At 40.6% G+C, this 25,366-nt stretch overlaps 1 protein-coding gene across 5 annotated transcripts in view; it reads right to left on the bottom strand.

Annotated features, from left to right (window-relative positions):
* FAM110B (family with sequence similarity 110 member B) overlaps positions 1–25,366 on the bottom strand; it is a 148,420-nt gene that overhangs the window by 15,338 nt on the left and 107,716 nt on the right. The window contains exons 1-2 of one of the 5 annotated variants that reach the window (XM_012463748.2): positions 16,669–16,709; positions 15,290–15,466 (exon numbers count right to left, since the gene is read on the bottom strand). The exons of 3 other annotated variants lie outside the window; for them this stretch is intronic. The gene's annotated coding sequence lies outside the window, so the exon portion shown is untranslated. Of the gene's footprint in view, positions 1–15,289; positions 15,467–16,668; positions 16,710–25,366 lie in introns of those variants that run through there. One more of the 5 variants, XM_064384212.1, reaches the window with a different exon arrangement.

Here is a 25,366-nt window from a genome sequence, read left to right as displayed (position 1 = left end):
GATGGCAGCTTCCACATTCCATGCTTTCCCCTGGAATCCCCTACCCTCCTTGAGTCTTCCAAGCTGAAAAAAGAGTCAACAAAGCTACAGGGAAGCCTTTTCTGACCTCTCATTCTGACTCCCATCCTTCCTCCCAAGCTCCTGCCTTACAGTCCTCATTCCTGAGTGGGGAGTGGTGGTGATGACCTTCATCCCCAAGGACAGGATACCTGAGAGCAGCTGCCTGGCTCCTGCCTGCCCAACACAGCAGTTTGGAATCTCTTGTAGACATTCTCATGTGACATGTGTTTAGCTCAGGATGTGTCTTTGCCCCAAGATAAAAAAATAAAAATCTAAAACCTTCACCTATTATGAATATGGCTTTGTTCACTTAGCCACCTCCCCACTCATGCCTGCTGTCAAAAATAAAAAAAAAATGAGCTCACTTACGAGGCTCTGTAAGGATTATAATAATCTAAAACTGACATTAAAAGTAATCTGACCAATACTTTAAAACATTACAGACATTGCTGGGTGGGCAAAACACATCTTTCATTAGATATGAAGACTCTGCCTTCAATATATGTTAAAATAGAATGTACTTTTTTTTACATGATTCCATCATGCTTTCATGTTAAAATGATAACACCTGCTTCTATCTTGATTAACATTTAAGCTTCTCATTCCTGTTTACTAAAGAAAAATGACTCCCCAAAGTGAAAAAGGGAATTGGCTTTTAGAAACAGTTCTTTTATTCTCAGTCTCTAGCTTTGTTGTTGTTGAGTGAGAAACGAAGTTTTCTCCTATGTTTTAACAAGAGCATAATTTTGCTTGCGGTGAAAGGTAGTTGCTGATGTTTGGTGCCTCATGGTCTCTCAAGCTTTTGATTCTGGGCACAAGCAGCTTCAATTTAAGAAGAGGAACACAGCAGCCACCATTTGTTGGGCGCCTGTCACCCACTGGGCCAGGCAGGGTGGATATCTTCTATTTACCAGCCCACTTGACAGATGGGGAAGCGGAGGCGCGGAGGGTTTCAGTGACTCGCCTGCAGTCAGTGAGCTGAAGGAGCTGCTGTCCACATCGGGCTGTCTATATTCTAAGTCTGTGCCCTAAGACTGCTCTGGACGGTCATGGAAACATCTATGGCCACAAGGACTGAAAAGGGGCCAGACCTGGATGTCAGCCAAGAAGGAAAAAAGGAAAGAATATCGGCCAGCGCCCACCTCACCACCCCCAGCCTATATGATGCCAAGCCCCAGGCTGCTTTCACAGCAAAACTCCTTCCTGCTATGGTGGGAGAGTGTGTACCCACTACAGGGAGAAGCCGTGGTTAGGAGTACTTGCTGTGATGGAGGATACATCAGTGAGGGGGAGTGAGAGGCAGGAAGATGATGTGAAAACTTTGTGAGGAGAGGCATTCATAAAATATAAAAAATAGGCCCAATGAATCCAATATGAGGCAGTGACAATAAAAGCTCTTTGTTTGGTGAGATTCTCCCAGGGGCTCTCAAAATGTGATGACACCCTCCTTCATGGAAAATAAGTATTCTAATATATTTCTAAGGAAATTAGAATAGCTTCTGAGCAACCGAAAACTAACAATCTAGCCATGACCTGATTAGATAAAAATCAGCCTATCTTGGTGAAGCCTGAGCCCATCTCTGGGGACAGATCCTTCAACCAGGCAGACCCACGCAATGCAACTTCCCCCAAGCTCTGCCCTCAAGGGAGCGACCTCAAAGGGGACCTGTTTAATCAAGTTTATATAGGCAGAAGAACTAGAAGGCAGGACACCACCACTAGAGGCATTTGTTCATTCAGCTCATACTGATCATCTGCAAATGTACCAGGCAGTGAACAAAATAAATACTGTGGAACTCACATATATTGCAATCAATTAATCAACCAATCCGTCCATCAGTATAGTATGCAGTATGACAAGCATGGGTGCTGAAAAGAAAAGCAAAGTAAGAACTTACTAAGGTGGAAATTACTGTTGACTTTGATAACAAGAGTTTTAGTTAAAGTGGTTGGCAGGGTTTCAGGAGAGAGGGGAAGAATGAAACAGGAGATGGTGATATGGGTGGCTTGTTTCATGAGTTTGAAAAAGAGGTTATAGCTGAAGGTTGGTAAGCAGAGTCAAGAGAGGATATTTATTTTACAATGGCAAAAACAGCAGCATGGGCTGGGAGCAGTGGTTCATGCCTGGAATCCCAGCGAATGGGGAGGCTGAGGCAGGAGGAATGCTTGAGGCCAGGAGTTTGAAGCTGCAGTAAGCTATGATTATGCCACTGCACTCCACCTGGGCAACAGAGAGAGAAAAAAAAACAAAACAAAACAACAAGGCAGCAAGTTGGGAATGACACAACAGAAGAAAAACGTATGTGATACAGGAAAGACTTTACATGAATGCACTGAGAATGGGATAAAAATGTGACCAAAACTTTAACACAGAGAATAATGGCTTATATGTGTCAGGAAGTCATATGGGATTTTTCTTAACTGGTCAGTGGTGTCAGAGGAGAAGGCCTTTTGAAATAGTAAGGGCTCTAAAGGAGTGGCAGTGGAAGAGAGCTGCTGTGGGTTGGGGCTTGTGCCTATAAGGATTGCTGTTGGAGGCTGAAGGTGGGCGCAGGGCAGAGAGCAGAAAAAGGAGGGCAGCGACACCGTTGTGGGAATGTTCTTAGACGGCTGGTGTGTAAACAATGGCCTCATGGTCATGGAGGCAAAACCTAATAGGGACAGGTTGCTATAACTCTCCATTTGCTAGACGTCTCCTGCCAAAAGCAAATCATCTGATGAGTGATAATTTCATTCTTTATAAGACAGAGGAAGGAAGTACTGCTTCTATGAATTTGCAGTTTATCAACAAAGAACCAGAGATCCTAGGGGAAAACAGCTAAGAATTCATAGAGTAATATAATAGCTAAGGAAGGGATTCAATCATTCAATTTATACTCATGCCAGGCACTGTTACTCGTTCTAGAGGTATTGACATGAATGGAAGAGACAAGAGTCCCTGTTTTTGTGGCATGCTCAGGTATTCACACACATTCCACAGAACAGATTGCACAATTCAGAGCAGAGATGCGGAAGATTCTACGGTTGGCTTCTAAGGGAAAATTCTATGCCCATAAGGAGGAGAGGCTGGTGTGGCCACAGGTTCTAGGTTCTAGGGTCAGACCATGTTAAGTTCCCACCCTGCTCCACCATTTACCACTGCATGATCTTGAAGAATTATCTCCCTAACTTTAGGTTCCTTAGCTGTGCCATGGGGCTCATGATAGTATGTTAGCTACTGTTCTTTTTAATGAACTGGAGAAAACATTATCAGATGACCATCATAGACTATAAAGGCAATTTCCAGATTAATGGAATAATTTTTGAACAATTCAAACTGTCCAAAACTGGAATTCATTGCTTTTTAAAGAAGTGCTAGTTAGCTTTTTATCCCAGGAATGGTTCGTGCAGAGGCAGACTTACCATCTGTCCAAGAAATTTTACAGGGGATTACTGTAATGGGTGGAAGGAGGAGGCCGATGAATGTCAAGTTCCTTTCTAATAGGGTCTATGTCTCTTTGAAACTTCTATTTTCAAAGTAAGAAGAAAGGAACATGAAGACAGAACATGGAGCGAGAATTTTAAAGATAAACTGTAATAAGTATTTAAGCATGAAAATAATCATTGCAATATATTAAGAAAGTGATGAATATTTTTGATAAGTAGATTAAATCTGAGAAAAAAAGATGGTAAAGAAGAGGGAGGGATAGGCATGGTGGCTCATGCCTGTAATCCCAGCAGTTTGGGAGGCCAAGGCAGGCAGATCACCTGAGGTCAGGAGTTTGAGACCAGCCTGGCCAATATGGTGAAGCCCATCTCTACTAAAAATACAAAAAATTAGCCAGGCGTGGTGGTGGGCACCTGTAATCCCAGCTACTTGGGAGGTTGAGGCAGGAGAATCATTTGAACCCGGAGGCAAAGGTTGTAGTGAGCGATCCTGCCATTGCACTCCAGCCTGGGCAACAAGAGTGAAACTCTCTCTCAAAAAAACAAACAAACAAACAAACAAAAAAAAACGGAAAAAAGGAGCAGGATGCAGGGCATCCCATCAGCCGTGGGCACCGTAGCCCCTGCACAGGCATGGCTCTGCCTTGGTCAGCTGTCAGCCTTTTGTTCCTCCCTGTTCCAGCAGCTGCGCGTCTGTGCAGATCCCTCACATCCTTTATCGCGCTGAGCCTCAAGCCTCATGTACTTCTCATACAGCATGTACGAGAGGGTACAGAATGTGTACAGCACCTCCAGCAGCACCTTCCTTTCCTCCAGGCCAAGGAAACCACTGGGCAGGAGCCATTTATTGGGCTAAAAGATTACCAACAAGGACCCCGATGGCGGGGCTGATGCCTGGAGAACAGAGGCAGCTTCTAATGTTATCAAGAGTTGAATGGTTCTGCAATAAACTGTGCTAAAGGTCATGTGATATTTGTATGTAAAATGTCAGCTTATTTTCGAGATTTTGATATTATTTGGAAGACATTTAGCCAGCAATTACAGTTTAGTAATCACGCTGGGACACAGTACCCCTGAGGCAGGAGGCCACTGGCTCAGAACTCAGATGCTATCAGAGACCACTGGGTATAATGCCTGCATCTCCAGACCAACTCTCTGACTCATGTGGTTTCCCTTCCATTAGCCTAGAGGGGATCGAGCTCTTCTGTGACATTCTTCTTTCTTTATTGACTACTAAAGGGAAGATATTGAATTTTCTCTTTTGTTTAATAGCTCTAAAGACAGCAGGAGGAGGCTTTTAAATGTTCATCTATTTTATTTACCAAGCCATTCTGGATCACTCTCCATGGTTTCTAGAACTCAGAAGGTGGAGTTTTCCTGTGTTTACAAGGATACTTGAAAAGGTATTTCAATAAATGCAGCCAATACATCTATGAAGAGCCTATGACTCCTTTTAACAGGCTAAAATTGCCACAAAAGAAAAGTTATCCTAGGGAAATGATGAAAAAAAGAATAAATATATATAAAACTTTTTGTTTGTCTCAGAAAATATTTCTAGTCTTTGGACAAAGAACTACTTAAAATGCAACTTCTCATTTTTCAATGCCAGCTTTTTCAAACATGATCAATGGCATAATGTGATCTACTTCCTCTGACACCTCAGAAAAGTGACGTGTCATCCCCAAATCCATTTTCCCGACTTTCAGTGTGAAAAACAAATACTTCTACAGTCATCCTTCTCTGACAGATGAGAAGCGCTCTTTTAATCAACATTCTCAAAAAACAGTTTTTTTTTTTTTTACTGAAAAGTATCTATCAAAAGTTCCCTTATGGTTGGACAATCTAAATAATGCTTGGGTTCAACTCTCTAACTGAAACTGAAATCCTATAGCCAACTGGGGAGACTCAAAACAGGGCCTTACAGGGTGCCAGGGAGGGAAGTGATATAAGAAGTAGAGTGATTTTTCAAAAAGTAGGATTCTCTGAGAGCACTTGATGTGAGTACCCTGATGAAACCAAAGAAGGCCCCGAGACCCCTAATGGGTTGCAGAGAGGCTGTGGAACACTGAACGCAGAGCAGACGCAGGACTCACATTGGTCTACGTCTGAATCCTGCTCCTCTGTCTTCTAGCTCTGTGACTCTGGACAAGAGAATTCCATCTGTGTGCTTCTCTTTTCCCATGTGTTAAATGGGATGATAACAGCATCTTCCTCACAGGGTGGTGGTGAAGATGATACGGTGCGAAGGCTAAAAGGCACTGACCAAAGTGCCTGGCATACAGAAGGTGTGAACTACATTTTTACAGTAAAGGGGTTATTTTTAATTGGACATACCGATAGTACTCGGTATTGTGAGAAAATCACTTCCCTGGTCAATCCATCCAAACACATGCAAATTCTAGATGTTCTTGTAAAAATGAAATGCATCAAAAGAGAATCTACAAAAAAACTTTATGGGATTTTGGGAAGCACTGCGTTAAACCTGTTTACTTTGAGGAAATCCAACACCTTCACTAGGTTGAGCCTTCCAGTCCATAAAGAGGGTTCTGCCTCTCCATTTACTTTCGATATTTTTCATCAGTGTTTTTTAGGTTTCAGCATGTAAGTTCTGTATGTGTTTTGTTAGGTTTATATTTTAAGTATTATATTTTTTGAGTCAATATAAATGGTATTGTATTTTTAACATGAGTTTCCATATACTCATCTCTAGTGAGAAATACAATTGATTTTTGTCTGTTGATCTTCTATCCTGTGACATTGCTGAACTAACCTTTTGGTTCTAGGGCTTTTAATTTACATTTTTGTGTAGATTATTTGAGATTTTCTATGTAGACAACCACGTAAGACAAGATAGACAACAAAGAAGGAGAAGATGTGAGAAAAGTGGGCTGAGGAAAATGTGAGAGAGAGAAAGAGGAGTGAATATCAACCAAAGCCTCCCATCAGTTATGCGCAAGCTTACACAAGATTATTCGAAAACTTATATGGAAAGGTAAAAGGGTATAATAGCTAAAACAATTCAAAAAAGAATAATGAATGAAGAATCAGTATATTCAATTTCAAGACATTATCTAGCTATAGATATCAAGATTGTGGTATTATGGAGGGATGGACGCACAGATCAATGGAGCACAACAGAGAAGCCAGAAAGAGCCCCACGCAAGTTCAAACACTGATGTTTGACAAAGGTGCAAAAGCAATTCAAAGAAAAAGGACTAGAATTTTCAACAACAAAAAATTATTATTAGGAAACAACAAAGAAGAAAATCTTTAGGACCTGTGGCTTGATGAAGGATTCTTTGATATGACATCAAAAGAGTGATCCATGAAAGAAAAAAATGAATAAATCTGACTGATCAAAATTACAAGAACTTTTTCTCTGTGAAGGACCTTGTTAAAAGGATGAAAATATAGGCAACAGACTGGGGAAAATATCTACATGATATACATCTGACAAAGGACTCATATCTAGAACATATAAAGAGTTCTCACAACTTTAAAAAACCAAACAATCCAATTGGAAAATGGGCAAAAGACATTTCAACAAAGAGGGCATATAAAAAGCAAATAAACATATGAAAAGATGTCAATATTATTAGGCATTAAAATCTATCACTAGCCATGAATGAGTTATAACTACAAACTTGTTAGAACAAGTAAGATTTGAGAGAGAGAGAGAGAGAGAGAGAGAGAGAGAGAGCATCCAATAAATGCTGGCAATAATGGAGAGAAACTCTATCACTATATGCCTTGATAGTGGGAATGTAATAGTGTAGAGACACCCTGGTAAATAGTTTGGCAGTTTCTTCAAAAAACTAAACATACACTTACCATAGAACCCAGGAACTGCACTCCTGGGCACTTGTTCCAGAGAAATGAAAACTATATCCACACAAAAACTAGACACAGTTGTTCAAAGCAGCTTTACTTGTAATAGCCCCAAACTAGAAGCAACCAAAATGTCTCTTAATGGGCAAATGATTAACTAAACTACGGTCTATCCATACAAGGACTGGTACTCAGCAATGAAAAGGAAGGAACTATTGAGGCATTCAATGACTGGGATGTATTTGAAGAACAGCTGCATGAAAAAAGCCAATGTCACACGTCACATACTGCAAGATTCCATTTATATAACATTCTCAAAATCAGAAGGATGGAGAACAGATGTAGTGGTTGTCAGGAGATAAGGATGAGGAGTCATGAGGATGCCTGTGCAGCACAAGATCTCTGTGGTACAGAATAGGATCCTGATTGTGGTGGTGGTTACACAAATCTATACAAGTGATAAAATGAACTATACACACAAGGTCAACTTCCTGATACTGTACTAAAATTATAAAAGACTATGGGAGTGTACCGGGTGACACATGAGACTTCAACCATCTTTGTAACTTCCTGTGGATCTATAATTTCAAAGTAAAAAGTTTAAAGGAAACAGTTGGAGGAGAGAGAGAGGGAACCATAATCTGCTTCCCAAATAAAGGAACAATTATGATTTTAAACCACAACACAAGAGGTTAAATCACAATGTAAGTTGTCATGTTTCTCAGGTTATAAGACATTTTATATGGAGAAACAGGTTCTCGCATTTTTCATATTTTAATACTGGTAAAATAACCTAGGGTCAAACTTTGGCCTCAAAATCAGAAAAATGAGACTGTCTCCTAAATTGTCCCAAAACTTTAAAATGAAGTCTCTTTTTGAACAAAAAGTCTTTTTCCATTATTATGGTTCAGAATATGCCATGGATTAAAATATGTTATTTAAATTGTACTGAAGGCGATAAGGTACAATCATATGAAATGACTCATGTCTATGAGGATACTAAATTGAAGGTGTATTGAGAAGATGAGATAGAAACAAAAGAAATTTAACACATTAATTGTATTCTTTGAAAGAGTTTCTCAATAATTTTTTTTTTCCTTCTCTGTCACTCAGGCTGGAGTGCAGTAGCAGGACCACGGCTCACTGCAGCCTCGACTCCCCAGTCTCAAGTGATCCTCCTGCCTTAGCCCTCTGAATAGCTGGGGCTACAGACTTGCACCACCAGGCCAAGCTAATTTTTATATTTTTATGGAGAAGGGGTCTTGCCATGTTGCCCATGCTGGTCTCAAACTCCTCGGCTCAAGCTGATCCACCCACCCTGGCCTCCCAAAGTGCTGGAATTACAGGCATGAGCCACTGCACCTGTCCTCAATAATATTTTCATGTATGAATTATAATAATCCAAACAGAACAATTCTAGATTTAAATGATTTCTTACTGTAAACTGAAGTGCTATAAAAGTTATACTTCACTAAGAGATTTTTTAAAAATCAGCACTAAAGAACAAGGATTTGGAGCAGAGCTGACATCTTAGTCTACCGAACATAGAAAAAATTATTTTTCTTTAAAAACTCCCCATTATCATGCAATCTATTTAGAAGAACTAGCATCAGAGATACCATAGTTGACATTTCCCAAATCTCCCTCATGAATTCTACATTTTACATAACCATTTAAATAGAGATGTGTGTAGAGTGAAGGGAAAAGTTTTGAAAACAGCAATGCTTCCAAGTTTACGTTCCACCTAAATGTGCAAATCAGTTCTAGGATCAGTGATGCAAACGGTGGCTTTCTCATCCTATAGCGTCTCCCAAAAATGCATCAGGCATGTTTAGGATACGCCTTCCTATCTTCCATCTCTCTTCCCATACATCACTAGAGTATGGGTTATGACAGCATTTCTGGGATTTAAGGACTGTGTACAAGGATAATGAAAAGGTCAAGTGAAAAAAGTTGCCTGTGCGCATAATATGGAATCCCAATCTCTATTTGTAACTAGGTTGTTCCATCTGTTTGCTTTGAGATGGACGTATTTCTGGTGGACAGTTCAACCCAAGAAATGATCCACTAGAACCCCTCTTAGCAATGGTCTGCCGTGCTTTGTTATCAAGGAAGCTGAGGGTTTCACAATTTCACTGTCATTAGGGACAAGAGCTCCCTCTAGTACAAATCATTTTACAGTGGGTTGACTAAGTAACCCAACGAATCCAGTACTCAATGTTCTGCCAGTATACGTTGCCTCTAACTGGTAAAATAGAGGCCAATCCTAATTCAACCTATTGAACAGTAAGATGTTAATGGGGAACCTGGCATTCCGCTTTGTCTTCTTCACTAGGTTGACACTTTTATTAAATAATCAGAAATGGATAAAAGGGAAACAGCGTAAAGTGGGCTAGCAGAGATACAAAAGAAGACACAAAATTAAGAGGACCTTTGTCCTACATGGATTTCTTATCCTCCGCATTTGTAAAGAATCCGAAAAACACATTTTCTATATAAATAGAACAAAATTGAATCCCTGTCACAAACACTCTTAATTAACTCAGAAATCTGCTTTTATTCTGTCTTCCAAAGGAAGTGTGTGCAGTAGGGAAGTGTACCTCAGCATCTAAATCACGACAGCTATGAAAATAAGTCTGGCATAGCTGACAGATTTTTTTCTTGATGAGTATTTATAAAGCAGAAGTCATGCTTAGTCAAATAATTTATAATTACTATCTGTATAAAACCTTAACCGTATCATGTTCGTGTACTACAGAATTTAGAATTTTCTGCACAATGGGTTCTGGAGACTATAGCATCATACACAGAATATTAGATAAATAGTCTGACTGCTATCATTTCAATAATGTGAAATTACATGAAGTGAGTGATTAAAAAGTAACCTTAATGTTGTTACTTTTGGTTCAGAATGGTAGCAAGATTTCTTTGGTTTATCTTTTTTCATTCCCAAATTCCTGTTAAAATGAAAATAATAAAAAGAGCAGAAAGAACAAGAGAGATACAAAATGTACGGATGAGTTCGTACTAACCTCACAGGACAGTGGCAATCACGCGAAGTGTCTGAGGAAGATTCCAGGAAGAAGTGAGTGCATTTGCCTGGCACTACTCCCTAAAGAGCAGGACCTGAGGGGCAGGAGAGGCCCAGAGTGTGGGCTCAGATACAGCTGAAAAGACAGAGCCTGTGAAGCACCAAGTAGAGCAGTGGTGGGCTCCTGAAATCCCCACCCTGATATGGCAGTGAGGCAAGCCCTCACCACCTGCCACCTCTGCCAGCACCCGGGGGGTCCTTGGTAGGCCGAAGCAGGCTGACAGCAGGAGGACTAGGGTAAAGGGAGCCTTCAGAGGGTGGGACCTTTAGCTCCTCGTTCTGCTGAGCTCTCACAAGGCCAGGAGCAGGACACAGGACACTTTCCAGGAAGGAATTATTTTTCCCTCTGAAGAAACTGATCAACCCTGGGAAGGTACGATCTGGAAGAGACGCCTGCTGAAGTTAGGGTTTCTAATTTGGAGAAAGTCAGCTCTGCATATGATTTCACACAGCACACTCCATCATCAGCACCCCCACCTCCACACACGGAGATTCCACTCTGATTTTTAGGAACTCTCTTTTAAATGGTAATGGGCAGCCAAACTTCTAACATGAAAGCCACAGACTATTCAAATAAACAAACCGAACAAAAGCGACCTGAAGGAAAACAAGATATGCCAAGGACATTTGCAGAGAACTTCAAAAGGCCCAGGAAATGAAATACAGAAATAAGTGAAGTTTTTGTAGCCCTAAAATAAAAAGCAAATGCTCTTTAAAAAAACCCAACAACAGAAAGAGGCAAAAATGAGCTTTGGAAATTAAATAAATAATTAAAATTTAAAGATTCAATAGGTAGGTTTGAAGAAATATCAAGGAAGTCTCCTAGAAAGTAAAATGACAAAAGTTAGAAAATAAGAAAGAAGAGATAATAACAATTAGAGGATTCATCCCAGCAGCCTCAGTACACAAGTAATAACAGTTATCAGCAAGGGGAATAGAAGATACTGAAGGGGAGAAATTGTTTAAGAAATAATATCAAAAAGTTAGTCAGATGAAGGGATACAAGTACCTAAGGCTGGAATATCTAGAGAATAAAGAAACAAAAATCCACAGTGAGGTAAATTTCTGTAAAAGTACAGAGCATGAGGGACAAAGAGAGGATCTTTAAAAGCTTCTAGAGAAAAATCAGGGCACATTCAGCAATCAAAATGGCACTGTACTTAAAAAGAGCATTTAATGTCTTCAAAATTGAGGGAAATGATTTTTAAGAGATAATAATTATTAACCTACAGCTTTATGCTCGGAGGGTCCTTCTTCAAGGAGAAGGTTACAATAAAGATACTTGTGGTATGCAGAGATTCAAGAATACTTGTAGTATACAGAGATTCAAAAGAATAAAGATACTTGTGGTATGCAGAGATTCTAGGCACCTTCACTTAGGAGACTTACAGAGGGTGTGCTTCAGTAAGGTGAGAGAATAAACCTACAAAGAAAAAGATAAGAGATCCAAGAAAAGAGGGGATTCCATCCAGAATGGCAGCCCAAGGCGGTTCCCACATTCTGTTGCTGAGAAGTCACAGCACAGCAGCTGTTGGAGCAGCTTAGAGAGCAACTGGCCTAGAAATGACCCTGGAATAGAGATCCAGGAAAGAGGTCTGTATGAGCACACATGAAATATTATTCAAAGGCATATGGCAGAAATGCTGGAGCACTTGGGAAAATAATCTGACTCCAGGTATATTAAAAAATAAGGCAAAAGACAGAAGGGAGGTCATTAACTCTATAAAAAAGGATTTTGTCTATAAGCAAAGAGGCATGGTTACAGGATAGTATGCAGAATGTGTAGCTATATTAATTGTCATAATAAAATTAACTTAAAAAGTAAACTAATTATAAAGACTCCCAACTTTATATAATTTCTGCCATCTGGCATATTCCCTGGGCAATTCAAGGGGAAAGACAATTAAAAAATGAGTTTAAAACATTACTACAGGTTTTCCATACACTACAGAGTAAATCTCATAGATTCAAAACTTACTAAATGAAGCATTCTCATATGGATGCTTGGAATCTGGGAAACTAATATTGATTGAAACACAAATACTTTACTTTGATGTGCTCTACTCGACTTCCGAGACCCACAGGAGAATACATCAAATGCATTAATATGCTGTTCTATCAGTGAGATCACTGAAGCTGCATCCACAGTGGTGTGTGTGGACAACAGAGATCAATGGGCCTCTAGCTTTTCTGTTTGCATGACACCTCCCCAGACCTGGAGCCACACAGCACCTGTAGGATCATCCTGCCTCATCCTATTACGGGTCTCATTTTTCTGCATGAACTTGCCACTGACTAAAATCTACATTTACTGTCTGTCTCCTGCACTGTAACTAAGCAAGCTCCAGAGGACATCACTGCCACTGTTACTCACCCTTGTATCCCTGTATAATCAAATATTTAAATGACTGAAAGAACAAAGGGTGTAACTGAAGGGGAGTAGCATGTTTCTCCCAGATTTCTCATGGGGACACTCTACCTTGCTTGGATGTTGGCTGGGAGGGAATGGGCCTTGGGGGATTCTGACACCAGCCCCCACCCTGCCAGGCTTTTCAATAACTATCACCTATTCTCCCAGTCTTCGATCTAGCCTAGTTACATCCATTCTTGTTTCTTTACCCTGGGAATTTCATGGATCCCAGAAACATGTACCTTAAATGAGGGACTCTTTAGAACACAACTCTTGGGTAATAAATCAAAATTTCAACAATATGGGCTGTCAGTCCCACCCTCGGAGCTCTTATTCTTATCTGCAGTGGAGGGATAGCCACTTCTGGGATGGGATCCAGCAATCTGTAAGTTCATGTTCCAACACAAAAATAAATTACACAGAAAGATGTTCACCTGTTGAAATACCAGAGGCATTTCCTGAAGTGCCTTGCCTGGAATTTCTTCCAGTAGATAATGGCTGTTAGTGGAGTTATTCTCTTATTCCTACATTCTCCATTATTCCTCAGCATGCCACAGTTTCAGGATAATTCAGATGAGAGGGGCTAGACCAGGAAGATGAAAAACCCTCTTTCCACATAAAGAAGGTTTCCTAAAGCAATCTCATTAAGAAAGCTGTAGGCTATGGATCAGGTATTTGAAATAATGATAAAATATTTATGTGTAAACACAGTTTGACTATCTTCTGTAAATATGCTCCAGTCATGTGGTTCATATTTCCTCACTCTAGTTAGAAACCATGTGCCCTTGGGGAAGGTGCCCTCAGAGTCACTGAGTCTAGGACACGATTCTGGGATGTACAAATGTTGACTTAAAGTATGACTTTGGGAGTCGGACAGACCTTGGCTTGGCCCTGGGCTCTGTGGCTTACTGGCTACATTTCCCAGAAGCAGGTTATTTACCCAAACCTGAGTCTTGGTTTTCTCAATAGTAAAGGAGGGATGATCATAACCAGCCTTACCAGATCATTGAGAATGTAGGAGATAACCCGCACAGAGCGCTTAGCGGGATGCTGGGTGCACTAACTACCAAAGGACTGCAGCAACCAGAGTGGTCATCTACTGTCTTTCCACAGGCCAGCCTGGGAAGCAGTACAACCCTGAGGAATTTCTGCAGACAGGTCAGTGGGAAGAACTAAAGCTATCAGAGGGGTCTGGATATACCCTACAGTGATTGCAACAAGACTATAAGTATCCTTGCAATTAGAACAAAGTTATTTGGAATATGAGATCTTCAGTCACAGTGAGAAATTTACATACCACTATTTCCCCCTAGTATAGTCTAGATGTGTCCCCCACAAAATTCATATGTTGAAACCTAACCTCTAGTGCAATAGTATTAAAAAAGTGTAGCCTTTAGGTGGTGATTAGATCATGAGGGCATCGGTCTCATGAATGGGATTAGTGCCCTTTTATAAAAGAGGCTTGAGGGGATGTGCTTGTCCCTTCCCCTCAAGGACACAGCAAGAAGTCACCATCTATGAGGAATGAGCCCTCACCAGACACTAAATCTGCTGACGCCTTAAACTTGGACTTTCCAGCCTCCAGAACTGAGCAATAAACTTCTGTTGTTTATAAATTACCCAGTCCAAAGTATTTTGTTACAAAAGCTTGAACTAAGTCACCCTCTAAACTCAAATTAGAGAAAATAAGTTAAGAGAGGAGAAAAGGGAGGGCATGCACACGAACTTTCTTCAGGAATGCTCCCTGCTTTGGGTTGGCTCCATTCTGGATTTCAGTCCAGCCACCCAAGTAAGGGGCAAGTGAACAGGCACATTTCAGAGTGTTTGTTTTTTGGTTTCTAAAGGATGCCATTATCTCATTTCTTCAGAAAATCATGAATAATTTTTAATTCTGAATGCTTAAAGTAATACGTAAGAATAACATCTGTAGGTAATGTTAAAGTAAGAATCTAAAAATGAGATTGTGAGGCCAGCAGCACGAATATGGTTGAGTGGCTTTTCAACTTATTATGAGGACTGCATTATCTGTTTCAGGGTTGCAAAGAGAAACAGTGTTCCCCAGGCTGCAGCAAAATAACATCTGAAGTTGTATCTCTAAGAAGGAGGAGGCTCATCCTGCCTCATCCTACTATAGTGCTGGAGGCACTTTTCAAACTTTTATGGTTCAAAGGGGGATTTTTGGAGTTTTTAACCCGTAAGTGGCCTGGAAGATGCTCACAACTGATGCTGCTTACAAGGTGTGCTGCTTCTTTGTAACTAAAAATGTGAATGTGTTGAGGGTAAAGTCTCCTTAGTGCAGCCACTTTGAAAGCAGTTCAGTCCCAGATAGCATGTCCCCCGCCCCTGAAGCAAGCATCTGAAATGAAGCTTTCTACTTAAGCTAGTCTGAAGAAACTTCCCACTGCTAATCTTCCAGTAAGCACCCAGACCTGATCTGAAATTTGGTCTTCCCCATCCCCTTCAAGAAAGATCACCTGTTTTGGGATGGGAAGAGTGAAATCTGAATGTCCTGGAATGTGGCTAGTTTCCATTCTCATGGTTAATAAATCTGCAGAGCTTTCTGGCTCTTGAGATCTGAGTGAGGCTTGCTCCCTGGCTTCATCAATCTGCGTTGGCATTTCCAGGACAGAACATGCTCATTCATCAAATGTCTGGAAAATAATGTCACCGAACAAGGTCAGTGGAGAGAGGAGAAAAGAGAGAAGAAACATTTTGAATTAGGTCCCTTGGGATTATGGAAATAGCATTATTATCAATGAAGAGATTAATGACAATGGGGTAAACATTTTTAAAACTTAAGGCTAATGACATTTGTGAACACAGGATTTATCTTTTTCACAACCGAAGATCTTACTCTAGACTCTCTCTGATACTTTCTGGAAACTGAGATTTGGCAGTATTGCATAATTATCTAGATAGATAGATACTTTTAAATTTAAATTTGACACATGCTGTCCTGTATGTAATGTCCTTTAGTTTTCTGAAAGAGTTTAACAGAGAACTCTCTATGAAGTTTAATGCAAATTAAATAAATTGCAAAAATACCTTCTAGTTATAGACTATGTTTATTAATATACATATTCATCAGGCACATACTACATAATAATAATGATTATAGAAATAGCATTCAGATCGTGCTGACTATGTGCCAGAACTGCTCTAAGGCGTTTTGCAAATATGAACATACTAACTCTATGAGACAGGGGCTATTACTACCCTTTATTTTACAAATGAAGTAAATGAGGCCCCAGGATGCTAAGACGTTCAATACTTCACCCAAGAAATCACTCACTCTACCTTAGCTAGAGAGAGATGGAGCTGGAATTTGAACAACGCAGGCTGGCTCCACTACAGATGCTTCTCATGACTACCAAGTGGCCAAGGAAGAAATGGAGGTGCTGAGAGGTTAAGTCCTCCCCCAAATTTGCCACCCTGCCTTTGGTAGTAGTTCTGTCGCTCTGTGCTTATTTAGCAAAGCTGAGATTTCTGCAGCTTTTTCTGCAGAATTTTCTTCTGACTCTTTTCTCAAATACTGGTTCATGGATCATCCCACTGGGGCATAGACTCGAACAAAGTACTCTTTGTTTTCATATCTGTGTCCAGCTGCCACCAAGAAAGTGCCACACTGAATCACATCAGCCCTTCTCAGGTAGCTCAGCTAGTTTCTGCTTTATTAGTCTCAGAGAAAATACCTCACTGAGATTCCCTAATTGGTTTACCTAACATTGACTTTTCCCTTACATTGGTTAAGGGATTCTGGACAGAGCAGCACAAAAATGCTGTAAAATAAACCTGCCACAATAGAGGCTGTTTGCTTTCAGCCATCCCATCAGATCCTGAGAAAAGCACTCACCTTCTCACTTGCTTTTCTTTAGGTCTTGAGGGAGCAGCTAGGCTTATGCTCCTGGAGGCAGTCCCCAAATGCTATGTGCATCGCATTAAGAAGCTTGAAATGGTTTTGAGTTAAACCATTCCTGATGCTTTACAATCTGTTCTCCAGCCTTGAGAATTGAGAATTATAAGGCTTAAATGAAATATATTTTGGACAAAAACAAATAAGGTAATTTACTTGTCTTTTCTCATCTCTTTCTGAAGACTGAACGTTCATTCATTTACAATCTCTTGGTTTGCTATCATGACACATTCAAGTTTCAGTGTCTGGAAGGAATAGGACTCCCAAGAACTTCAAACTAAGCTTATTCCACTGGTGAGTTACAGAAGATTTAAAAGTATTAAGAAATATATCTGGTCTGAATATTAGGGTTGGTATATTTGTAGATGAAACAGGTGGGTTAGCTCCTTCTATATTCAGGCATTATTCTATCTGCCAAACAAGAAAAGTTTCATTGAGAAGGGGATATCGAGCAAAGTTATGAAGGAGATAAAGGAATAACAACAGAGATGAGAGGGGAAAGATGAGTGCAGAGGCCTGGAGGCACAGGTATGCTGGCATGGGAGGAAGGAGGTGGAGCTAATGGACACAAACTGTCAAGGACCATGGCTGTGTTCAAGGAGAATGGGACTCTACTGTGAGGTTTTGCGCCCAGGAGAGAGGGCTCAGACTCATGGGTTAGAAGGAGCATTCTGAATGCTCTCTTGGAAACAGATTGCAGAAGGGCAGAACAGAAGCAGGAACCAATTAACAGGCTACTACAATGATCCGAGGGGTTTGAAACATGATGGCGGTGGTGAAATCTGGTTTTCTGAATATATTTTAAAAGTGCAGCCAATTGGTTACCAGGCATTTATTTATTTATGTCTTCCATACTAGTATTTAACCAGCCTTGATCTGTTTTGTGTTCTGCCTTCCCAGAAGCCTAGAACAAGACCTGGTACACAGTGTTTACAAATATCCTGTTAAATAAGCCAACGAATTGGCCAGAGTTCAAAGTGCTTCCAAGTGACTGAGCTAGGAGTCCAATCCAGGCTTTTCTCTGACTTCTAAATCCCAGGTTATCATCACTATGCTATTCTACCTCTGCTAACACTACTTTTTATCAGGAATAAAGTTTTTTCCTAGCCTAAGTTATACTCAGCATAATACATTTCTCAACACCTGAATAAGGTACACTGTATCACTAGCCATCTGCTGTACAGCACTGATGTCTGGAGGATCAAGGCCAGAGATGAGCAAAAGTCCCAGGATGCTCTTACATACTTCAAGACTCGGCTGTAATCCCAGCACTTTGGGAAGCAAAGGCGGGTGGATCACTTGACATCAGGAGTTCAAGACTAGCCTGGCCAACATGGTGAAACCCTGTCTCTACTAAAAATACAAAAATTAGCTAGACATGGTGGCACGTGCCTGTAGTCCCAGCTACTTGGGAGGCTGAGGCACGAGAATGGATTGAACCTGGGAGATGGAGGTTGCAGTGAGCCAAGATCATGCCACTGTACTCCAGCCTGAGTGACAAAGCGAGACAATGTCTCAAAATAAATAAATAAATAATAAAAAAAACACTCAAGCTCTGCTTTTGGCTAGTGTGTGTGTGTGTGTGTGTGTGTGTGCGCGCGTGCGCGTGTGCGTGCACATGCACGTGTGCATGTCTATGTGTATATGTGCTTACGTCCACAAGTGCTGTGTATAGAATTCATTGTCTGAGGAAGACAGTGTATTAATAGCATTTTTTAGTTGCACAAAGTATATTAAAGAGGAATTGCTTTTCGTCATTCTAAAGAAAATGAAAATTGAGCCAGGAAAGTAGTCTTTAAGATACTGGCCAGGGTGGGGCATGGGGGTGGGTAGAAGCCGACGAGCAATGAGATATTTTGGAAAATAGTGTTAGTCAAGATGAGTCACATATTCTGCAGAAAGTGGATTTGCCTAGAATTTACAGTGATCCAACTACTAATTAAAAAAAAAACCCACAACTTTCCAATAGAGAGGACTGGTGACCCCAAAGCACTCAGGAATTCTAGAGGTCTGATTCCAGTGAAGACCATCTCCCTTGCTGCCTTTCATCAGAGGGCAATACAACACAGAGCTGAGATAACTTGCTGCGTTTAAATCCTCTATGTAACTAGCTGAATGTCCTTCAGCAGCTACTCGAATTCTCTGGGTCTCAGTTTCCTCATCTGCAAAAAGAGATAACATATTGCTAATCTCCTAGGATTACTGTCAGGATTAAATGAATTTCCACATGGGACACATTTAGAACAGGGTCTAGTGCTCACATTGATAGTTGACCCTTATTCAACCCTTGTCCCTTCACCTAGCGGTTCAGTCTCTCACCTTGTTGCCAGCAGAGATGTCTAAATCCTCCCCAACGTGTTCAGGTAATTGAGAAGGGAACTCCCCCTTTGCTGTTTGAGTCTAGAAAAAGAAGCCTTACATAGAATGCCTGGGATTCAAGAGAGGTGAACTTGGAGTAGCAATTTCAAGATCACAAAGCTACTGAGGTCAGCATGAGGCTGGCTGAGACAATGACACCCAGGGTAGGGTGAATATACTTGGGAAAGCCAGTATAGATTTCTGAGTGTTATATAACTACAGCTTTTAAAGAAAATTCTGAGAATTCATGGAAATATATTATTTGTTCTTGTATCATTACCAGAATAAATAATTATTTAAGATAAATCTATTTTACTATTGAGGAATACCAACTGTGGCTTCTCGTAGTAACCCTCTCAGACCAGTACAAGCCCTTCCCAGAGACAAGGGACAAGTCATGGACAGATCTATCAAGACTTCTGATTCTGTTTCACGTCATATAAATGGCTGGGAAAATAGTATCTCCCTGTACAAATATCAGCCATTGAATGATTATTCTTTTTCTTTCTTTCTTTTTTTTTTTTTTTTTTGAGACGGAGTTTCACTCTTGTTACCCAGGCTGGGGGCTCACCGCAACCTCCGCCTCCTGGGTTCAGGCAATTCTCCTGCCTCAGCCTCCTGAGTAGCTGGGATTACAGGCACGCACCACCATGCCCAGCTAATTTTTTGTATTTTTAGTAGAGACGGGGTTTCACCATGTTGACCAGGATGGTCTCGATCTCTTGACCTCATGATCTACCCGCCTTGGCCTCCCAAAGTGCTGGGATTACAGGCCTGAGCCACTGTGCCCGGCGATTATTCTTTTTCTTAAGAGACAGGGCATGCTCATTAAAGACCCAGAGGTTAAGCTAGAGCAGATCTATCAAATGTGCAGATGACAATGGCAGGGCAGTGAGTTACTTTAAAACACAGATTACCAAAATAAAGGGACAAAGAACTGTAAGTGAGCACAGACTTTTAAGGCATGATGTAATACCAAGAAGTCACTTATACTCTCCTTTGCCATTTATCTTCTTTCCTTGCTTTATGAAGTTTTAGCTAAGACATGAATCTAAAGCAATTACAGAAATGAAAACCTATGAAGTGTCATTAAAAATCTGGGCCCAGCAGACACTTCTTTATTAATGAATCATTCCCAGTCAGAGATTTATTTCTTTATCGCTGTGGTCTGAATGTGTGTCCCCAAAATTCATATGTTGAAACCCAATCCTCAATGTGAGAGTATTAAGAGAAAGGACGTCTTCCCTTTTGTGGCTATCGCTGAAGTGGTAGTGGCAAAAACAAAGTTTAATCCCTTTGTGACTTTTGATTGAAGCAAGAACCACAAAAAGGCATTTCAAGGCACCTTTCCACATTCACAGGAAGATTACGTCTTCCCCTCTTTCCAAAGAGCTGACACAGTACAATGTTCAATCCATGCTCATCTGAAAGGATGATGAAGTTCAGGCTGTGTGAGGACACTATAAATGTCAGCAAACTGGCAAAGCAGTCCAGGTTTACAGGAAGAAATATGTCATCTACACTGAGCAGGTGCAGTGGGAAAAGGATAATGGCACAACTGTCCACATGGGCATTCACTCCAGCAAGGTGTTACTTCTAGGCTAGAACTGAACAGAGACCGAAGACAGATGCTTGGACAGAAAGCCAAATCTCACCAAGCAGGCAAGAGAAAGGGCAAGCACAAGGAAGAAACAACTGAAAAGATGCATTAATAAAGTAATCATATGTAGAATTTTCATTATAAACTGATAAAATTTAAAAAAAGGGCAAGATCTTCGGGAAGTGATTAAATCATGAGGGCAGAGCCCCCCCATGAATGGGAATGGTGTCCTTGTAAGGCTGAAGAGAAAAGGGTTCTTCCCTTCCACCACTTCAGGACATAGTAAAAAGATGTCCATCTGTGCACTCAGAAGTGGGGCTTCACTAGACACCAAATCTGTTGGCATCTTGGTCTTGGACTGTCCAGCCTCAGCACTGCGGGAAACAAATGTCTGTAGTTTAAGCTACTCAAGGGTATGGTATTTTATTACAGCAGCCCAAATGGACTAAGACACTTATTATGCAGAAAACTTCAGAAGATCCCTTAAAATAATAAACCCAGATATATTTCCTTTAGGAATCTTAAGAATATATTGTTAAAAAAATTGCTCCTAGAGGCTATTGATGAGAACCAGCACTCATATGGAACAGGAGCAGATGGGGCCAAGTTGTACTCCAAGAAAATGGGTGACAAACCCCAGGAGAGCCCAGGGGTGTGGTCCAGTGGACCCTCACCATCACCTTGCACTGTGCAAAAGTCAAATCACCACACAGGTGAAGTTCAGCTGCAGGATGAGTGGGGGTTGTTACTAATGCTACAAACGAATGCTCAAGGTAAAGCCTGCAACGACCCAGACTTCAGAAGTCTTGTTTTATACACGGGGCTATTTATGATTTTCCAAACAAATATAAGGTGGAGCGTATTTGTAAAAATTATTAGGTAAGTTGTTGATGTGAAGATACTAATTTATGTTTTATTTTTATTTATTTTATTTTATTTTTTGAGAGACGGAGTCTTGCTCTGTCACCCAGGCTGGAGTGCGGTGGCACAATCTTGGCTCACTGCAACCTCTGCCTCCCACGTTCAAGCAATTCTCCTGCCTCAGCTTCCCAAGTAGCTGGGACTACAGGCATGCTCCACCACGCCCAGCGAATTTTTGTACTTTTTTAGTACAAATGGGGTTTTACTATACATTGGCCTTGCTGGTCTCGAATCCTGACCTCAGGTGATCTGTCCGCCTTGGCCTCCCAAGGTGCTGGAACTCCAGGAATGAGCCACCGTGCCCAGCTGAAGATACTAATTTTAAACTTTAAACTTTTTGGGAGGTGGAGGTTGCAGTGAGCTGAGATCACGCCACTGCACTCCAGCCTGGACAACAGAGTGAGGCTATATCTCAAAAAAAAAAAAAAAAAAGAATGCTACCGGGTAAAGTATCTTCGAAATACTATCACTTTTACTTAAAACTTAATTAGATTTCACTATACATAAATCAATATAATATTTTAATATGATCGTAACACATTCTGAGGCATTTTAGTCATAGATTCTCCAAAGAAGAAATTTAAATTTTAAGCATCTTAACTAGTTTCTTCCCTTTTTCTTCTGTACTATTTAAAATGCAGAATAATGTCATAAGTAAATTCTTTTCCATATCAACACAGATTTCCTTCTCCTTTTTCTAATCATAGAATTTAGTAGTACTTTCTGGTTTGGGGCAAATTAGACTAATAATTACAACTCCCTACTCTCCCCAACAAATGAATATGATAATATAATCATCTGCCTTGGAGGATCTTGGATAAGTAATTTTAAACAGTCCAAATATAAAAAATGAGTAGGAAATCAATAGCAGGCTTAATCCCCACTAGCTCCAACCCAGATTACTTCTTTTGGATGGAAGCTTCAGGCCTTTGTAGTGTCCCGTATCTCAGTTTTTCAGGGAATTCTGTCCCCACAGTGTTGCTCATAGAAAGTGATGGAAGAGAGGAATCATCGTAGTAAACTTAAAGAGCATGATGTTCCGGATTTTCATTTGTGCCTGTCGCTGAGCCACTCTACAGCTTCTGAATAAGTAAACTGAATAACTCACAGTGAACTGTTTTCTCCCACAATAATTGCATAAAAGGGCAGGTTAATGACGGGAAGGCAGCAGGATGTTATTTAGTCTAAGAGTCCACAATTTTCGCAGGCTGATGGCTCTGGCCACCCTACAGCCTTTCATGTTTCTGATGTCACTGGGAATGCCTGCTGGCCCTTTGGATCCCCCATGGGCATCCCAGGCACCTTTCTGCTGTCCAGGATTCCTGACCTCATTTTCCTGTCTGTCCTTCTTCGGCTGTGTCAGTGGAGCACAGCTTTGGGGAGGAATATAAGCCAAAGGAACACCAACAAACCTTCCTCCCCAAACTTCCCTCATATACCCCTAGCCAGTAACCAAAAGAGAAAAACTTGTGCAGGATTAGTATCATAGGAAACAAAAACACTTTTCTGTGCCACTCATAAAAACAGCTACTGTGCCTTTCCTTTAAGACCAAAAAGTAAAGTCCTACAGTCTTTACGAGTTATATTTATATAGATTCTCACCATGGTCAAATTTGTATAGCAAAAAATTATTTTTGTAAATATTATGTTAAATTTGTAAAATTGGATTTTCATCTTTCTTGCGGCCTCTGTTCTTACTCTGTAACTGGTTGGTAATTGATTTAAACTTCCATTCATTCACTCATTGGTCCTGCAAGATAAACATTTATGTAACAAGGGCTGTGGGCCAAGCATGGGGATGCTTGGGATGGGAGTGGAAATCATTAACAGATAAGACACAGAAGAGTTCTAGTCTAGTATGGAAGACAGAAATGAAGCAGGCAAACAATGACGCAACACGTGATGTGCTGTAAGAGGTAAAAAAGGAAAGATGTTTCAATACAAATTCCTCTATTTACTAAGTCCTGAGCAAGGTAGTTGAGTTTCTTCACCAATTAGAGTCTGTAATAAATAGGATTGAATAGGGTTGTTGCGTGGGTTGAGATAGTGCCTTGCACATAAAGGGCACCCAACAAACAGGAGGAACCACAGTTGAAAATAAATTATTTCCAGAACCCAGGTGAAGTAGGAATGAAGCTCCTAGGAAGTATGGGAATGAATTCTCAACATTTTCACTGTGGTTCACAAAATGGAAAAGTGAGAGAAGGGACAGGCCCTCTGGGCAAAAGGACAGTCTGAGCCCAGTCATGACCCACGAGCATGGGGAATTCACCACCATCAAGTGAGACAGGAGGAGTAGGAGCTGGTTCCTGAGGACTGTCATGGAGCAGGCTGTACTCCTGGAATCATCTGGAGCTTTCAGGCCAGCCTCCAGAGCTGAGGAGACCAGGCCAGGAAACCCGTGGGGGCTGGTCTACTATTTGAGGTCAGGAGCAGCCTCGATCCAAGCCATCCAATTTACCTGAATATGGCGGGAAGCCTCACATGGGATTTGAGCCAAAGGAGAGGTTCTATGTGTTGTTTAAGGTCAGACCTGAAGTTAAGGCCTGCCAGCAAGTGACACCACGCTGACTTTTTGTGCTCCTACAACCATTCTGAAGGTGTCACCCATGTCAATGCTGGCTGAGGCTCTGTGTTCCTCCTTCTTCCTATTCCTGAAATTGCCCTTGTTTATGGATGAAAATAAAAACAACCAGAATTTGAGAATTAGCAAAGGGTCCTCAAAATCAACATTTTTGACTTTTTCCTTGACCATCACTGGCATCTTGTTGCTCAATCATTCCTTATAGTAATCTTCACCCCGGGCTCAGACAAAATGTTTTAGAGTAAGAACTTTTAAGTTTTTCTTTGTAAAGCTGATGAACGCAAAGGATAAAATACATTATATGAAAAACTTCATACAAATTTATGCTATAAAGAGGGCCCTTTTTCCCTGCAAGAACAAATGCAACTAGTTTCTCTGCTACACAGTGGTTTGGGAAGTTGCATTAATAAAAAATTAGAAGGAATAATGGGTAAAATCAAACTTTCCACTCTCAGATTTACTGTGAGCTATGTTTAAATCAGCTTCATTCCCCGGACATGATGAAACCAATATTTAAAAGCACAAATGTTTCCCAAACAAGGCTTTTCATTACTGTATGTAACCAAGCATGTTGTCAGAATGAGGTCCCTCAGAGCACAGCATAATGATGTGGTATCCACCATGGGCATGCTGGGAGCACCGGGAACATTCTCCAAAACTGTAATCAGGGCTCCTTTCTCTTACACAGATCATAGCACAGGATCTGATGCATTAAAAATAATCCAGAGGCTCTTATTATTATGCATTATACTAACATCTTTCAAAACCAACCAATTTTGAGGTTTTCAATTATAGGTATTTATTATAGGGTTCAATGACACAAGACAGTTTCAATTATTTTAGACTTTTAAAAATCAAAACATTCTGTGCGTTTACTACAAAATACACAATAAATCCCACAGCTTGTTGACTTAAACGAGCAAACAAGACTTTATTTCTCACCCCCAAGGGACTAGAACTGTCACTAAAATTTGCTATGTATAATGCGGTGGCTTGGCTATTTGCTGATGGAGAATCCTGGCAGGCCTTCTTTTAAAATGAAAAGAACAACAACAAAAAACTTTTACATTGCAAAAACATTTCACTAAAAGTACCACAAAAATATGAGTTTGAATATTTAATTTCAGGACTTTTTGAAAATTAAAAATAGCAAATATTAGAAAGTCAAGTTCTAT

This window comes from Aotus nancymaae, unplaced genomic scaffold (assembly GCF_030222135.1).
Source record: "Aotus nancymaae isolate 86718 unplaced genomic scaffold, 86718_ANA_hifiasm-v0.15.2.pri h1tg000036l, whole genome shotgun sequence".
NCBI classification, from domain to species: Eukaryota; Metazoa; Chordata; class Mammalia; order Primates; family Aotidae; genus Aotus; species Aotus nancymaae.
Note: the sequence above shows the minus strand (reverse complement) of the source record. Positions and strands in the feature narration are given on the sequence as shown.